Source organism: Lasioglossum baleicum, chromosome 12, assembly GCF_051020765.1.
Source record: "Lasioglossum baleicum chromosome 12, iyLasBale1, whole genome shotgun sequence".
Taxonomy (NCBI): domain Eukaryota; kingdom Metazoa; phylum Arthropoda; class Insecta; order Hymenoptera; family Halictidae; genus Lasioglossum; species Lasioglossum baleicum.
In genome coordinates, this window is record NC_134940.1 from 1,727,086 (window position 1) to 1,744,157 (window position 17,072).

Below are 17,072 nucleotides of genomic sequence, written 5' to 3' on the forward strand. Positions count from 1 at the left end.
AAGTCACACGAGCCAATTCGTGGCGTTCTGCCGATTAAGAAAAGCCTAAACTCAACGGAATTAGGACCATTTCTAGTGGTTTTATTAATTAAAGTATGCTCGAAATTTTTATTCTAATAATTTTCTGGCCATCACCGCGCTAGCGCGACGAAGCGATGGGGACTTGGGACGCCTTGGCCAAGTGGTGCAATAAACACGGCCCGACAATCCCCCGGCGAGCCAGGTAGCTCGGCATGAAACCGCTAAGGAGCGAATGGTGAACTTATTTATTTTCCGTGCTACCCTCACGAAAGTCACACGAGCCAATTCGTGGCGTTCTGCCGATTAAGAAAAGCCTAAACTCAACGGAATTAGGACCATTTCTAGTGGTTTTATTAATTAAAGTATGCTCGAAATTTTTATTCTAATAATTTTCTGGCCATCACCGCGCTAGCGCGACGAAGCGATGGGGACTTGGGACGCCTTGGCCAAGTGGTGCAATAAACACGGCCCGACAATCCCCCGGCGAGCCAGGTAGCTCGGCATGAAACCGCTAAGGAGCGAATGGTGAACTTATTTATTTTCCGTGCTACCCTCATGAAAGTCACACGAGCCAATTCGTGGCGTTCTGCCGATTAAGGAAAGCCTAAACTCAACGGAATTAGGACCATTTCTAGTGGTTTTATTAATTAAAGTATGCTCGAAATTTTTATTGTAATAATTTTCTGGCCATCACCGCGCTAGCGCGACGAAGCGACGGGGACTTGGGACGCCTTGGCCAAGTGGTGCAATAAACACGGCCCGACAATCCCCCGGCGAGCCAGGTAGCTCGGCATGAAACCGCTAAGGAGCGAATGGTGAACTTATTTATTTTCCGTGCTACCCTCACGAAAGTCACACGAGCCACTTCGTGGCGTTCTGCCGATTAAGAAAAGCCTAAACTCAACGGAATTAGGACCATTTCTAGTGGTTTTATTAATTAAAGTATGCTCGAAATTTTTATTCTAATAATTTTCTGGCCATCACCGCGCTAGCGCGACGAAGCGATGGGGACTTGGGACGCCTTGGCCAAGTGGTGCAATAAACACGGCCCGACAATCCCCCGGCGAGCCAGGTAGCTCGGCATGAAACCGCTAAGGAGCGAATGGTGAACTTATTTATTTTCCGTGCTACCCTCATGAAAGTCACACGAGCCAATTCGTGGCGTTCTGCCGATTAAGGAAAGCCTAAACTCAACGGAATTAGGACCATTTCTAGTGGTTTTATTAATTAAAGTATGCTCGAAATTTTTATTCTAATAATTTTCTGGCCATCACCGCGCTAGCGCGACGAAGCGATGGGGACTTGGGACGCCTTGGCCAAGTGGTGCAATAAACACGGCCCGACAATCCCCCGGCGAGCCAGGTAGCTCGGCATGAAACCGCTAAGGAGCGAATGGTGAACTTATTTATTTTCCGTGCTACCCTCACGAAAGTCACACGAGCCAATTCGTGGCGTTCTGCCGATTAAGAAAAGCCTAAACTCAACGGAATTAGGACCATTTCTAGTGGTTTTATTAATTAAAGTATGCTCGAAATTTTTATTGTAATAATTTTCTGGCCATCACCGCGCTAGCGCGACGAAGCGACGGGGACTTGGGACGCCTTGGCCAAGTGGTGCAATAAACACGGCCCGACAATCCCCCGGCGAGCCAGGTAGCTCGGCATGAAACCGCTAAGGAGCGAATGGTGAACTTATTTATTTTCCGTGCTACCCACACGAAAGTCACACGAGCCAATTCGTGGCGTTCTGCCGATTAAGAAAAGCCTAAACTCAACGGAATTAGGACCATTTCTAGTGGTTTTATTAATTAAAGTATGCTCGAAATTTTTATTCTAATAATTTTCTGGCCATCACCGCGCTAGCGCGACGAAGCGATGGGGACTTGGGACGCCTTGGCCAAGTGGTGCAATAAACACGGCCCGACAATCCCCCGGCGAGCCAGGTAGCTCGGCATGAAACCGCTAAGGAGCGAATGGTGAACTTATTTATTTTCCGTGCTACCCTCACGAAAGTCACACGAGCCACTTCGTGGCGTTCTGCCGATTAAGAAAAGCCTAAACTCAACGGAATTAGGACCATTTCTAGTGGTTTTATTAATTAAAGTATGCTCGAAATTTTTATTCTAATAATTTTCTGGCCATCACCGCGCTAGCGCGACGAAGCGATGGGGACTTGGGACGCCTTGGCCAAGTGGTGCAATAAACACGGCCCGACAATCCCCCGGCGAGCCAGGTAGCTCGGCATGAAACCGCTAAGGAGCGAATGGTGAACTTATTTATTTTCCGTGCTACCCTCATGAAAGTCACACGAGCCAATTCGTGGCGTTCTGCCGATTAAGGAAAGCCTAAACTCAACGGAATTAGGACCATTTCTAGTGGTTTTATTAATTAAAGTATGCTCGAAATTTTTATTCTAATAATTTTCTGGCCATCACCGCGCTAGCGCGACGAAGCGATGGGGACTTGGGACGCCTTGGCCAAGTGGTGCAATAAACACGGCCCGACAATCCCCCGGCGAGCCAGGTAGCTCGGCATGAAACCGCTAAGGAGCGAATGGTGAACTTATTTATTTTCCGTGCTACCCTCACGAAAGTCACACGAGCCAATTCGTGGCGTTCTGCCGATTAAGAAAAGCCTAAACTCAACGGAATTAGGACCATTTCTAGTGGTTTTATTAATTAAAGTATGCTCGAAATTTTTATTCTAATAATTTTCTGGCCATCACCGCGCTAGCGCGACGAAGCGATGGGGACTTGGGACGCCTTGGCCAAGTGGTGCAATAAACACGGCCCGACAATCCCCCGGCGAGCCAGGTAGCTCGGCATGAAACCGCTAAGGAGCGAATGGTGAACTTATTTATTTTCCGTGCTACCCTCACGAAAGTCACACGAGCCAATTCGTGGCGTTCTGCCGATTAAGAAAAGCCTAAACTCAACGGAATTAGGACCATTTCTAGTGGTTTTATTAATTAAAGTATGCTCGAAATTTTTATTCTAATAATTTTCTGGCCATCACCGCGCTAGCGCGACGAAGCGATGGGGACTTGGGACGCCTTGGCCAAGTGGTGCAATAAACACGGCCCGACAATCCCCCGGCGAGCCAGGTAGCTCGGCATGAAACCGCTAAGGAGCGAATGGTGAACTTATTTATTTTCCGTGCTACCCTCACGAAAGTCACACGAGCCAATTCGTGGCGTTCTGCCGATTAAGAAAAGCCTAAACTCAACGGAATTAGGACCATTTCTAGTGGTTTTATTAATTAAAGTATGCTCGAAATTTTTATTCTAATAATTTTCTGGCCATCACCGCGCTAGCGCGACGAAGCGATGGGGACTTGGGACGCCTTGGCCATGTGGTGCAATAAACACGGCCCGACAATCCCCCGGCGAGCCAGGTAGCTCGGCATGAAACCGCTAAGGAGCGAATGGTGAACTTATTTATTTTCCGTGCTACCCTCATGAAAGTCACACGAGCCAATTCGTGGCGTTCTGCCGATTAAGGAAAGCCTAAACTCAACGGAATTAGGACCATTTCTAGTGGTTTTATTAATTAAAGTATGCTCGAAATTTTTATTGTAATAATTTTCTGGCCATCACCGCGCTAGCGCGACGAAGCGACGGGGACTTGGGACGCCTTGGCCAAGTGGTGCAATAAACACGGCCCGACAATCCCCCGGCGAGCCAGGTAGCTCGGCATGAAACCGCTAAGGAGCGAATGGTGAACTTATTTATTTTCCGTGCTACCCTCACGAAAGTCACACGAGCCACTTCGTGGCGTTCTGCCGATTAAGAAAAGCCTAAACTCAACGGAATTAGGACCATTTCTAGTGGTTTTATTAATTAAAGTATGCTCGAAATTTTTATTCTAATAATTTTCTGGCCATCACCGCGCTAGCGCGACGAAGCGATGGGGACTTGGGACGCCTTGGCCAAGTGGTGCAATAAACACGGCCCGACAATCCCCCGGCGAGCCAGGTAGCTCGGCATGAAACCGCTAAGGAGCGAATGGTGAACTTATTTATTTTCCGTGCTACCCTCACGAAAGTCACACGAGCCAATTCGTGGCGTTCTGCCGATTAAGAAAAGCCTAAACTCAACGGAATTAGGACCATTTCTAGTGGTTTTATTAATTAAAGTATGCTCGAAATTTTTATTGTAATAATTTTCTGGCCATCACCGCGCTAGCGCGACGAAGCGACGGGGACTTGGGACGCCTTGGCCAAGTGGTGCAATAAACACGGCCCGACAATCCCCCGGCGAGCCAGGTAGCTCGGCATGAAACCGCTAAGGAGCGAATGGTGAACTTATTTATTTTCCGTGCTACCCTCACGAAAGTCACACGAGCCAATTCGTGGCGTTCTGCCGATTAAGAAAAGCCTAAACTCAACGGAATTAGGACCATTTCTAGTGGTTTTATTAATTAAAGTATGCTCGAAATTTTTATTCTAATAATTTTCTGGCCATCACCGCGCTAGCGCGACGAAGCGATGGGGACTTGGGACGCCTTGGCCAAGTGGTGCAATAAACACGGCCCGACAATCCCCCGGCGAGCCAGGTAGCTCGGCATGAAACCGCTAAGGAGCGAATGGTGAACTTATTTATTTTCCGTGCTACCCTCATGAAAGTCACACGAGCCAATTCGTGGCGTTCTGCCGATTAAGGAAAGCCTAAACTCAACGGAATTAGGACCATTTCTAGTGGTTTTATTAATTAAAGTATGCTCGAAATTTTTATTCTAATAATTTTCTGGCCATCACCGCGCTAGCGCGACGAAGCGATGGGGACTTGGGACGCCTTGGCCAAGTGGTGCAATAAACACGGCCCGACAATCCCCCGGCGAGCCAGGTAGCTCGGCATGAAACCGCTAAGGAGCGAATGGTGAACTTATTTATTTTCCGTGCTACCCTCACGAAAGTCACACGAGCCAATTCGTGGCGTTCTGCCGATTAAGAAAAGCCTAAACTCAACGGAATTAGGACCATTTCTAGTGGTTTTATTAATTAAAGTATGCTCGAAATTTTTATTGTAATAATTTTCTGGCCATCACCGCGCTAGCGCGACGAAGCGACGGGGACTTGGGACGCCTTGGCCAAGTGGTGCAATAAACACGGCCCGACAATCCCCCGGCGAGCCAGGTAGCTCGGCATGAAACCGCTAAGGAGCGAATGGTGAACTTATTTATTTTCCGTGCTACCCTCACGAAAGTCACACGAGCCAATTCGTGGCGTTCTGCCGATTAAGAAAAGCCTAAACTCAACGGAATTAGGACCATTTCTAGTGGTTTTATTAATTAAAGTATGCTCGAAATTTTTATTCTAATAATTTTCTGGCCATCACCGCGCTAGCGCGACGAAGCGATGGGGACTTGGGACGCCTTGGCCAAGTGGTGCAATAAACACGGCCCGACAATCCCCCGGCGAGCCAGGTAGCTCGGCATGAAACCGCTAAGGAGCGAATGGTGAACTTATTTATTTTCCGTGCTACCCTCACGAAAGTCACACGAGCCAATTCGTGGCGTTCTGCCGATTAAGAAAAGCCTAAACTCAACGGAATTAGGACCATTTCTAGTGGTTTTATTAATTAAAGTATGCTCGAAATTTTTATTCTAATAATTTTCTGGCCATCACCGCGCTAGCGCGACGAAGCGATGGGGACTTGGGACGCCTTGGCCAAGTGGTGCAATAAACACGGCCCGACAATCCCCCGGCGAGCCAGGTAGCTCGGCATGAAACCGCTAAGGAGCGAATGGTGAACTTATTTATTTTCCGTGCTACCCTCACGAAAGTCACACGAGCCAATTCGTGGCGTTCTGCCGATTAAGAAAAGCCTAAACTCAACGGAATTAGGACCATTTCTAGTGGTTTTATTAATTAAAGTATGCTCGAAATTTTTATTCTAATAATTTTCTGGCCATCACCGCGCTAGCGCGACGAAGCGATGGGGACTTGGGACGCCTTGGCCAAGTGGTGCAATAAACACGGCCCGACAATCCCCCGGCGAGCCAGGTAGCTCGGCATGAAACCGCTAAGGAGCGAATGGTGAACTTATTTATTTTCCGTGCTACCCTCATGAAAGTCACACGAGCCAATTCGTGGCGTTCTGCCGATTAAGGAAAGCCTAAACTCAACGGAATTAGGACCATTTCTAGTGGTTTTATTAATTAAAGTATGCTCGAAATTTTTATTGTAATAATTTTCTGGCCATCACCGCGCTAGCGCGACGAAGCGACGGGGACTTGGGACGCCTTGGCCAAGTGGTGCAATAAACACGGCCCGACAATCCCCCGGCGAGCCAGGTAGCTCGGCATGAAACCGCTAAGGAGCGAATGGTGAACTTATTTATTTTCCGTGCTACCCTCACGAAAGTCACACGAGCCACTTCGTGGCGTTCTGCCGATTAAGAAAAGCCTAAACTCAACGGAATTAGGACCATTTCTAGTGGTTTTATTAATTAAAGTATGCTCGAAATTTTTATTCTAATAATTTTCTGGCCATCACCGCGCTAGCGCGACGAAGCGATGGGGACTTGGGACGCCTTGGCCAAGTGGTGCAATAAACACGGCCCGACAATCCCCCGGCGAGCCAGGTAGCTCGGCATGAAACCGCTAAGGAGCGAATGGTGAACTTATTTATTTTCCGTGCTACCCTCATGAAAGTCACACGAGCCAATTCGTGGCGTTCTGCCGATTAAGGAAAGCCTAAACTCAACGGAATTAGGACCATTTCTAGTGGTTTTATTAATTAAAGTATGCTCGAAATTTTTATTCTAATAATTTTCTGGCCATCACCGCGCTAGCGCGACGAAGCGATGGGGACTTGGGACGCCTTGGCCAAGTGGTGCAATAAACACGGCCCGACAATCCCCCGGCGAGCCAGGTAGCTCGGCATGAAACCGCTAAGGAGCGAATGGTGAACTTATTTATTTTCCGTGCTACCCTCACGAAAGTCACACGAGCCAATTCGTGGCGTTCTGCCGATTAAGAAAAGCCTAAACTCAACGGAATTAGGACCATTTCTAGTGGTTTTATTAATTAAAGTATGCTCGAAATTTTTATTCTAATAATTTTCTGGCCATCACCGCGCTAGCGCGACGAAGCGATGGGGACTTGGGACGCCTTGGCCAAGTGGTGCAATAAACACGGCCCGACAATCCCCCGGCGAGCCAGGTAGCTCGGCATGAAACCGCTAAGGAGCGAATGGTGAACTTATTTATTTTCCGTGCTACCCTCACGAAAGTCACACGAGCCAATTCGTGGCGTTCTGCCGATTAAGAAAAGCCTAAACTCAACGGAATTAGGACCATTTCTAGTGGTTTTATTAATTAAAGTATGCTCGAAATTTTTATTCTAATAATTTTCTGGCCATCACCGCGCTAGCGCGACGAAGCGATGGGGACTTGGGACGCCTTGGCCAAGTGGTGCAATAAACACGGCCCGACAATCCCCCGGCGAGCCAGGTAGCTCGGCATGAAACCGCTAAGGAGCGAATGGTGAACTTATTTATTTTCCGTGCTACCCTCATGAAAGTCACACGAGCCAATTCGTGGCGTTCTGCCGATTAAGGAAAGCCTAAACTCAACGGAATTAGGACCATTTCTAGTGGTTTTATTAATTAAAGTATGCTCGAAATTTTTATTCTAATAATTTTCTGGCCATCACCGCGCTAGCGCGACGAAGCGACGGGGACTTGGGACGCCTTGGCCAAGTGGTGCAATAAACACGGCCCGACAATCCCCCGGCGAGCCAGGTAGCTCGGCATGAAACCGCTAAGGAGCGAATGGTGAACTTATTTATTTTCCGTGCTACCCTCACGAAAGTCACACGAGCCACTTCGTGGCGTTCTGCCGATTAAGAAAAGCCTAAACTCAACGGAATTAGGACCATTTCTAGTGGTTTTATTAATTAAAGTATGCTCGAAATTTTTATTCTAATAATTTTCTGGCCATCACCGCGCTAGCGCGACGAAGCGATGGGGACTTGGGACGCCTTGGCCAAGTGGTGCAATAAACACGGCCCGACAATCCCCCGGCGAGCCAGGTAGCTCGGCATGAAACCGCTAAGGAGCGAATGGTGAACTTATTTATTTTCCGTGCTACCCTCATGAAAGTCACACGAGCCAATTCGTGGCGTTCTGCCGATTAAGGAAAGCCTAAACTCAACGGAATTAGGACCATTTCTAGTGGTTTTATTAATTAAAGTATGCTCGAAATTTTTATTCTAATAATTTTCTGGCCATCACCGCGCTAGCGCGACGAAGCGATGGGGACTTGGGACGCCTTGGCCAAGTGGTGCAATAAACACGGCCCGACAATCCCCCGGCGAGCCAGGTAGCTCGGCATGAAACCGCTAAGGAGCGAATGGTGAACTTATTTATTTTCCGTGCTACCCTCACGAAAGTCACACGAGCCAATTCGTGGCGTTCTGCCGATTAAGAAAAGCCTAAACTCAACGGAATTAGGACCATTTCTAGTGGTTTTATTAATTAAAGTATGCTCGAAATTTTTATTCTAATAATTTTCTGGCCATCACCGCGCTAGCGCGACGAAGCGATGGGGACTTGGGACGCCTTGGCCAAGTGGTGCAATAAACACGGCCCGACAATCCCCCGGCGAGCCAGGTAGCTCGGCATGAAACCGCTAAGGAGCGAATGGTGAACTTATTTATTTTCCGTGCTACCCTCATGAAAGTCACACGAGCCAATTCGTGGCGTTCTGCCGATTAAGGAAAGCCTAAACTCAACGGAATTAGGACCATTTCTAGTGGTTTTATTAATTAAAGTATGCTCGAAATTTTTATTCTAATAATTTTCTGGCCATCACCGCGCTAGCGCGACGAAGCGACGGGGACTTGGGACGCCTTGGCCAAGTGGTGCAATAAACACGGCCCGACAATCCCCCGGCGAGCCAGGTAGCTCGGCATGAAACCGCTAAGGAGCGAATGGTGAACTTATTTATTTTCCGTGCTACCCTCACGAAAGTCACACGAGCCACTTCGTGGCGTTCTGCCGATTAAGAAAAGCCTAAACTCAACGGAATTAGGACCATTTCTAGTGGTTTTATTAATTAAAGTATGCTCGAAATTTTTATTCTAATAATTTTCTGGCCATCACCGCGCTAGCGCGACGAAGCGATGGGGACTTGGGACGCCTTGGCCAAGTGGTGCAATAAACACGGCCCGACAATCCCCCGGCGAGCCAGGAAGCTCGGCATGAAACCGCTAAGGAGCGAATGGTGAACTTATTTATTTTCCGTGCTACCCTCATGAAAGTCACACGAGCCAATTCGTGGCGTTCTGCCGATTAAGGAAAGCCTAAACTCAACGGAATTAGGACCATTTCTAGTGGTTTTATTAATTAAAGTATGCTCGAAATTTTTATTCTAATAATTTTCTGGCCATCACCGCGCTAGCGCGACGAAGCGATGGGGACTTGGGACGCCTTGGCCAAGTGGTGCAATAAACACGGCCCGACAATCCCCCGGCGAGCCAGGTAGCTCGGCATGAAACCGCTAAGGAGCGAATGGTGAACTTATTTATTTTCCGTGCTACCCTCACGAAAGTCACACGAGCCAATTCGTGGCGTTCTGCCGATTAAGAAAAGCCTAAACTCAACGGAATTAGGACCATTTCTAGTGGTTTTATTAATTAAAGTATGCTCGAAATTTTTATTCTAATAATTTTCTGGCCATCACCGCGCTAGCGCGACGAAGCGATGGGGACTTGGGACGCCTTGGCCAAGTGGTGCAATAAACACGGCCCGACAATCCCCCGGCGAGCCAGGTAGCTCGGCATGAAACCGCTAAGGAGCGAATGGTGAACTTATTTATTTTCCGTGCTACCCTCACGAAAGTCACACGAGCCAATTCGTGGCGTTCTGCCGATTAAGAAAAGCCTAAACTCAACGGAATTAGGACCATTTCTAGTGGTTTTATTAATTAAAGTATGCTCGAAATTTTTATTCTAATAATTTTCTGGCCATCACCGCGCTAGCGCGACGAAGCGATGGGGACTTGGGACGCCTTGGCCAAGTGGTGCAATAAACACGGCCCGACAATCCCCCGGCGAGCCAGGTAGCTCGGCATGAAACCGCTAAGGAGCGAATGGTGAACTTATTTATTTTCCGTGCTACCCTCACGAAAGTCACACGAGCCAATTCGTGGCGTTCTGCCGATTAAGAAAAGCCTAAACTCGACGGAATTAGGACCGTTTCTAGTGGTTTTATTAATTAAAGTATGCTCGAAAATTTTATTCTAATAACTTTCTGCCCATCACTGTGATTGTCACCGGGATTGTCGGGCCGTGTTTATTGCACCACTTGGCCAAGGCGTCCCAAGTCCCCGTCGCTTCGTCGCGCTAGCGCGGTGATGGCCAGAAAGTTATTAGAATAAAAATTTCGAGCATACTTTAATTAATAAAACCACTAGAAACGGTCCTAATTCCGTCGAGTTTAGGCTTTTCTTAATCGGCAGAACGCCACGAATTGGCTTGTGTGACTTTCGTGAGGGTAGCACGGAAAATAAATAAGTTCACCATTCGCTCCTTAGCGGTTTCATGCCGAGCTACCTGGCTCGCCGGGGGATTGTCGGGCCGTGTTTATTGCACTACTATTGTGTTCTGGGCTCAGGCCTCAGGGCTCGACCCTCGGGCGTCGGTCGTGTTCATTGTAGCCTCGAGCTGGCCGAAAGTATTCATGGATTTATTCATTTTCGAGAAAAAAGAATAAGAATAAAGAATAAGAATAAAGAATAAAAATTTTATTCTAAGCTTGAATAAATTCTCGGTGAATAAAAAATTATTCTAATAATTTTTGAATAATAGTTACTTTTTTATTCAAGCCCTCGAATAAAGAATAATAGTTATTTATCTTTTATTCAAAAATTTATTGAATAATTTTTTATTTGAATACTGCCCATCTCTGGTCTGAGGCGGTCTAACTCCAGACGAACTTCCCTTTGTGTAGAACTTTCTCTACTCCGTGAAGCCGAATGCCGCGCTCTATCAGAGGTGAAACGTAGCTCACGCTCAGCCTCCGATTCAGTAGCTCGCGATCTTGAAAGTCGAGCTCTATTAGAAGCTAAGCGTTCGTTACGTTGAGTTTCTGATTCTCGGAACCTGAGAGTAGATTGTATTTCTCTCGTATCTCTCCGGCGTTGTTGACGTTGGAGATCGGTCTCGTTTTCTCGAACACACCTGACTTTAGCGGCATTGTGCGACCTCCTTCCAAGATTCGGTCGCTTGCGAGATGGCATAGTGCAAACGATTAAAGATAAAAAAGGATAAAAAAGGAAAAAAGATGTAATAAAGATCTCTCTAAAGATCTCTGTAAAAAATATCTCTCTCTCTCTCTCTCTCTCTCTCTCCCTCTCGCTCTCCCTCTCTCTCTCTCTGGAAGGTTTAAGAGCAAAGAGCATTCGAAAAAGTCCATTCGATCAAAAGTTATAAGCAGAAATGTGCCGAAAAGAGAGCGAAAAAGTTGACTTTTTTCACTAATGACGTCACAACTTTTGAACCAATAGACTTTTTTGAATGCGGTTTGTTCCTAAACCTTCCCGAAGAAACGCCGCGTTTAACGGTCCAAACCCCAGCTTTCTACGTTGAGCCGTTCTCAAGTGTTGCCGTTACAAACATACAGACAGACACGATTTTATTATATATAATAATAGAGATAGAGATAGAGATAGAGATAGAGATAGAGATAGAGATAGAGATAGAGATAGAGATAGAGATAGAGATAGAGATAGAGAAGAGATATGTAACTAACAAGGGAACATATTCAGATGCGAAATTCGGATTTTGATAAAACTTTGGGAGTTTATAGTTCTTTGAAAAATATTTGACACGTATTTTTTTTTTATCGGCAACCATCCACTTTGAAGGGGTGAAAACAGCCCTCAAAGTTGGGGGTCAAAACCATACTTTTTGAGATATCTCGGAAACCAGAGGTCGAAAAAATTTGAATTTTTTTTTAAATTGTGTGTTTTTCAATGGGCAATGTAGTCGCGCAAGAAAATTTTAACAAAAGTTTTTTGTTTAAACAATATATTAAAAATTTGATTTCTTTTTGTAGTTTCTCTTATTTATTGTTAGTTAATTTTAATGTAAACTTGGGTGCGTGATCTTTGATCCAAAATTGGGGATACATTGTCACGTCTGCCGACGTGTTGCCATAGGTTATAAGCATAGCCAATAAGAGTAGGATATTGTAACCGTAATTATTAAGAATATTGATTAGTTATAAGTAGTCATACTTCGCTCCGTTCATCAGATCCGATTCTCACCTCATACCATATACCCATTCTTATCTTAACCCTTGTATAATAATCATATCTTAATGTATTCCCCGTAGCAGTATCACGTAGCATTCACCGTAATCATTAATCGCGCGCTTCTCATAACATCCATAGCGTTATGTCTAACGAGACATCCGGTAGAAAATAAGACACCTATGTATTCGACCTCACGATCCTAAAAAGAGTTAGTCAGTTCAATTCGGACAGCCAGTCTGTCACGTTCGTTCAAGACTCCAGCGAGGCTCGTCGCCTCCTGGATGTCCCGGTCCAGACTCCGACGAGTCCTCGCTCTCATCCGCCTTTGAGCGGTCCTGCTATATCACGCGCTTCTAGTTCATTATAATTTCATTTCATACGTTACAAATATATTCCCAGTTATTAATTTAATAAGTGAGTCTCGCTTAGTTCTTCTCCCTACATCCTCGCGCTTTCCTATTCAATTCGCGTTCGTCGCTATCAATTACGAAAGCTCATGCGCGTCAACGAACGCGGGACGGAGGACAACAGCGGGGTATCTCCCGCCAACCGAGGATCACCGACGACGTGATCTTCCCAGGACGAGTGAGGATCATCGTCCTTCCTACGACGATCCAGCCTGATTCGACTGCAGCCGTCAGCGAGCAACGGAAGCAGTTCGCATAAAGGAAGCCTGCCTGTCTTCACCGATCGCTATACTCAACTGTCCGATAAGTTGCTAGATATTTCCCTGCGAAGATTCGCGCCGTCTCAGTTATCTCTGTTCTCGTCCGCCGCTTTGGGGCGAATCTACTGTAAGCGTTAAGTAGAATACGCATGTTCGCGAAAGTCGTGGTTCCCAGTCAGACGTCGGACGTAACGTGCCGCGTGGACAAAAGGTTGTATCGCATTTGAGAGCGTCCAGTAAGGGGAATGGGTCGCGGAACGATAGTTTTCGCAAAAGTCAGACTCCGGGACGTAACAACATGTTTCAGGATTTTCTTTTTTTTTGCCATTTAACAATAATTATGCATAATGGAATATAGTCGTGCACCTGGCGTGTGGGGGAATTCTGGCTTGTTTTATCGAAATATAAGCATTTAGTATAAACGTATATAGTATTTTAAACAATACCACAGGATTACATGTCGTTTATTGTTTTATCAGCAGCTAAAGAAGGTGGCGCAGGTACCAGCGTGACGCGGTGCTAATTACCGCGGCGGAGTAAGGGTATCGACTGGTATGTATAGCCAATTCTCCTGCAAATTTCTCCGGTTGTTGGGTGTTTCCTTGTTATTATTGCTGTGATATGTTTCCATCAAAATGTTTATAATGTTCATCAGATTGACCTTCATGTTTGTAAAAACGAATCTAAAAATAAACAATCAGTAAAAGTAAATTATTTGAAGGATCCACAGTGTATTTGAAAAGGCTCCAGGTATATTTTGACCGAAAGCCCAACGACCGCAGAAATTCGCAGACGAATTGGCTATACATACCAGTCGGTACCCTTACTCCGCCGCGGTAATTAGCACCGCGTCACGCTGGTACCTACGCCACCTTCTTTAGCTGCTGATAAAACAATAAACGACATGTAATCCAGTGGTATTGTTTAAAATACTATATACGTTTATACTAAATGCTTATATTTCGATAAAACAAGCCAGAATTCCCCCACACGCCAAGTGCAAGACTATATTCCATTATGCATAATTATTGTTAAATGGCAAAAAAAAAAGAAAATCCTGAAACATGTATCTCCTATTTTGGATCAAAGATCACGCACCCAAGTTTACATTAAAATTAACTAACAATAAATAAGAGAAACTACAAAAAGAAATCAAATTTTTAATATATTGTTTAAACAAAAAACTTTTGTTAAAATTTTCTTGCGCGACTACATTGTCCATTGAAAAACACACAATTTTAAAAAAATTCAAATTTTTTCAACCTCTGGTTTCCGAGATATCTCAAAAAGTATGGTTTTGACCCCCAACTTTGAGGGCTGTTTTCACCCCTTCAAAGTGGATGGTTGCCGATAAAAAAAAATACGTATCAAATATTTTTCAAAGAACTATAAACTCCCAAAGTTTTATCAAAATCCGAATTTCGCATCTGAATATGTTCCCTTGTAAGATATAGATCTAATATACAAATCTCTAATTAATATAAATTAAATATAACATTAATTATAATGATAGAGGTGTATTTTAATTTTTCCCAATCTTGTAGTTGCAAACTCTAGTTGTAAAAAATAAAAAACCCGGAAGAATTCGAAGAAATACAGATTTCATATCGAGGCGTAAATGCCACCATCTTGAATATTATTAAGGGGGCCGTCTCCTAGCAGATGACGGTCGCGCGTGAACACTCACACACCGCTAGAGTACACTCACACACCGCTAGACCACGTATACGTACGCGAGAATTGCTAGGATCAGGGAAATGCGTTCTGATTTCTCGATAATGCAAAGACGAGGGTTTTTATTAGTCAAAATCGCTAGATAAAAGATCAATCTAGTGCGCTGTTTGCTTCAAAAGTCGTTCTTTTACGTTTCCGAGCAATGATTTTGCAATATTCGGCTGCATGTTGCCCGTCGGAGAGGCTAGTACGCCGGCGTGACTGCAGCGCCATCTAACGGGCAACATGCAGCCGAATATTGCAAAATTATTGCTCGGAAACGTAAAAGAACGACTTTTGAAGCAAACAGCGCGCTAGATTGATCTTTTATCTAGCAATTTTGACTAATAAAAACCCCCGTCTTTGCATTGTCGAGAAATCAGAACGCATTTCCCTGATCCTAGCAATTCTCGCGTACGTATACGTGGTCTAGCGGTGTGTGAGTGTACTCTAGCGGTGTGTGAGTGTTCACGCGCGACCGTCATCTGCTAGGAGACGGCCCCCTTAATTTAATAATGAGGTATTGTCATCAACACTATCTCCGATTTTTTAATATTTTTAGCTACAGTTATTATTAAGTGGGTATTCTAGTCTACACCACTAAAAAAATTGATTTTTTATTTTTTGCATTTTCTGAAAGTAAACAGGACTTTTTGAACACGAGGAAGGACCATTGTATGGACCTGGGTTAGCAGACTAGTCGTAAGTATGCCATTCTCATATAACGGGTATGAGAAACTTTGAACACGCATTTTTCTCGAAACAAAGTTTTTTTACATGGCTGACATGATATCTCAAACTCTAGTGACTAGAGTCTAGTCGACCGATTGACTTCAAAGACGTACACCTTCAGTGGATGTGCCGATATAGTCGCTGAATCAGAGTTATAGGAAAAAATGTCTTATTTTTTTTAGCTCGCTAAACATGAAACAAGCCAAGAAAATCGATATTCAATATTCAAAGTGCTACCATTATGTAAATCTCAAGAAAAATGCCACGATATGTTGGTGAAAGTTCCATAAAAATATGTTTACACTTCTCGGCGTTCGGAAAAACTCAAAGAATAGTATCCCTGGCGTATAAATGACCCTCGGCAGACCCGTGTTGGGGACTTATGTCGATAAATAAAATACGTACCCCCCGTTTCAGGTAGAGACGAGTCGAGCGGACCGCTATTATGAGCCGTTGTCTATACCGCTGGTCTCGAGTTGGTATTTTTACCAGCAGACTGTATACGACTAAATGACCCTATTTATACCTCGAGAACAATATTAGTAACCACTCTTGGCCATCGATACCTTTTTAATGAAGAGGTAAAACCCCCGAAACCCTCATCGCACAGTGGGCCCAAATGCCAATCTAGCTGATAAAAAATCATAGTGATCAAACGCAGCTTCTTATTGCAACTTGTATGGAGTCGCTGTAACCGGGAGACTTCAATCTTTAAATGTATGGTAATTTGGAACACAACAAAATTTTTTAAACTTTTTATAGTCATTTACATTAATGTAATTTTAGAGAGAAAGAGCATTTCTGCGGAAATTAAAGTTACTAGCGTTTTTAGTCACAAAATGAACTGAAACGGACACTAAAATAAAAACCTCACATATATTTACAAACATACACACTTGATTAGTTTTGTACACACATCCATGCACTGAATAGACACCTACACTATAGGAGAGATACTGACGATCTCTGGACAGGGAAATATAGCCATTTTTTCCAAAAATTCGTGTTTGTTACGGGAAAAACCTTACGACCGAGGACTATTTCTCCCAACCATGATTGAGACTTCCCGGCCGCAGCCGAGGTCGCGCCCGGTCGCGGTCCTTATTTTATGATAGACAGGTAATTACCAGTTACTTGACTTGCACAGAAAACCGAAAGTCTTGGATTCTAAAAACATTTATAATAACCAGAATCCTGTTCAGAGTTTTCATCGATTACTGAGTGTTCATCTATCGCCGCGTGGACACACAGTTATCAATGCTTGTCATATTTACTCGTGCAATTTTTACTCTAATCCTGTCAATTTTTATAATATTAAAAAAAATCTTTCACAAAACATTCTTTATATCAAATACAATTAAGTAAGTACTATAAGGTATCAGTCTTTTAAATCTTATACAGCCATCCTATTCGTTTATGTGCTGTCACAAGAAAACATAAAATTCCGTTTTACACTAGAAGTATTAATTTTATGACCTACATTGATTAAACATTTTTTACTCCTCTCAGTCAGTACTATGAACCACAAAAATCTTAAACCCTCTTTATGAGTGATCGCAAACTGTTCCAAACTTTAAAGTTACATTAAACAATTTCTGGCAAATTCTGGCAGCTGATTTTTACAAGAATTAAAAAACAGAGTCTACATTACGAAATCAAACAGGAAATTCGACGAATACGC

The 17,072-nt window shown here is 44.5% G+C and overlaps 1 long non-coding RNA gene across 1 annotated transcript in view; it reads left to right on the forward strand.

The window, feature by feature from the left end:
• LOC143214119 (uncharacterized) overlaps positions 1–16,011 on the forward strand; it is a 71,439-nt gene extending 55,428 nt beyond the window's left edge. Inside the window, exon 2 of the long non-coding RNA XR_013010101.1 lies at positions 15,809–16,011. This is a non-coding gene — a long non-coding RNA (uncharacterized LOC143214119). The remainder of the gene's footprint in view (positions 1–15,808) is intronic.
• The last annotated feature ends 1,061 nt before the right edge of the window (positions 16,012–17,072 follow it).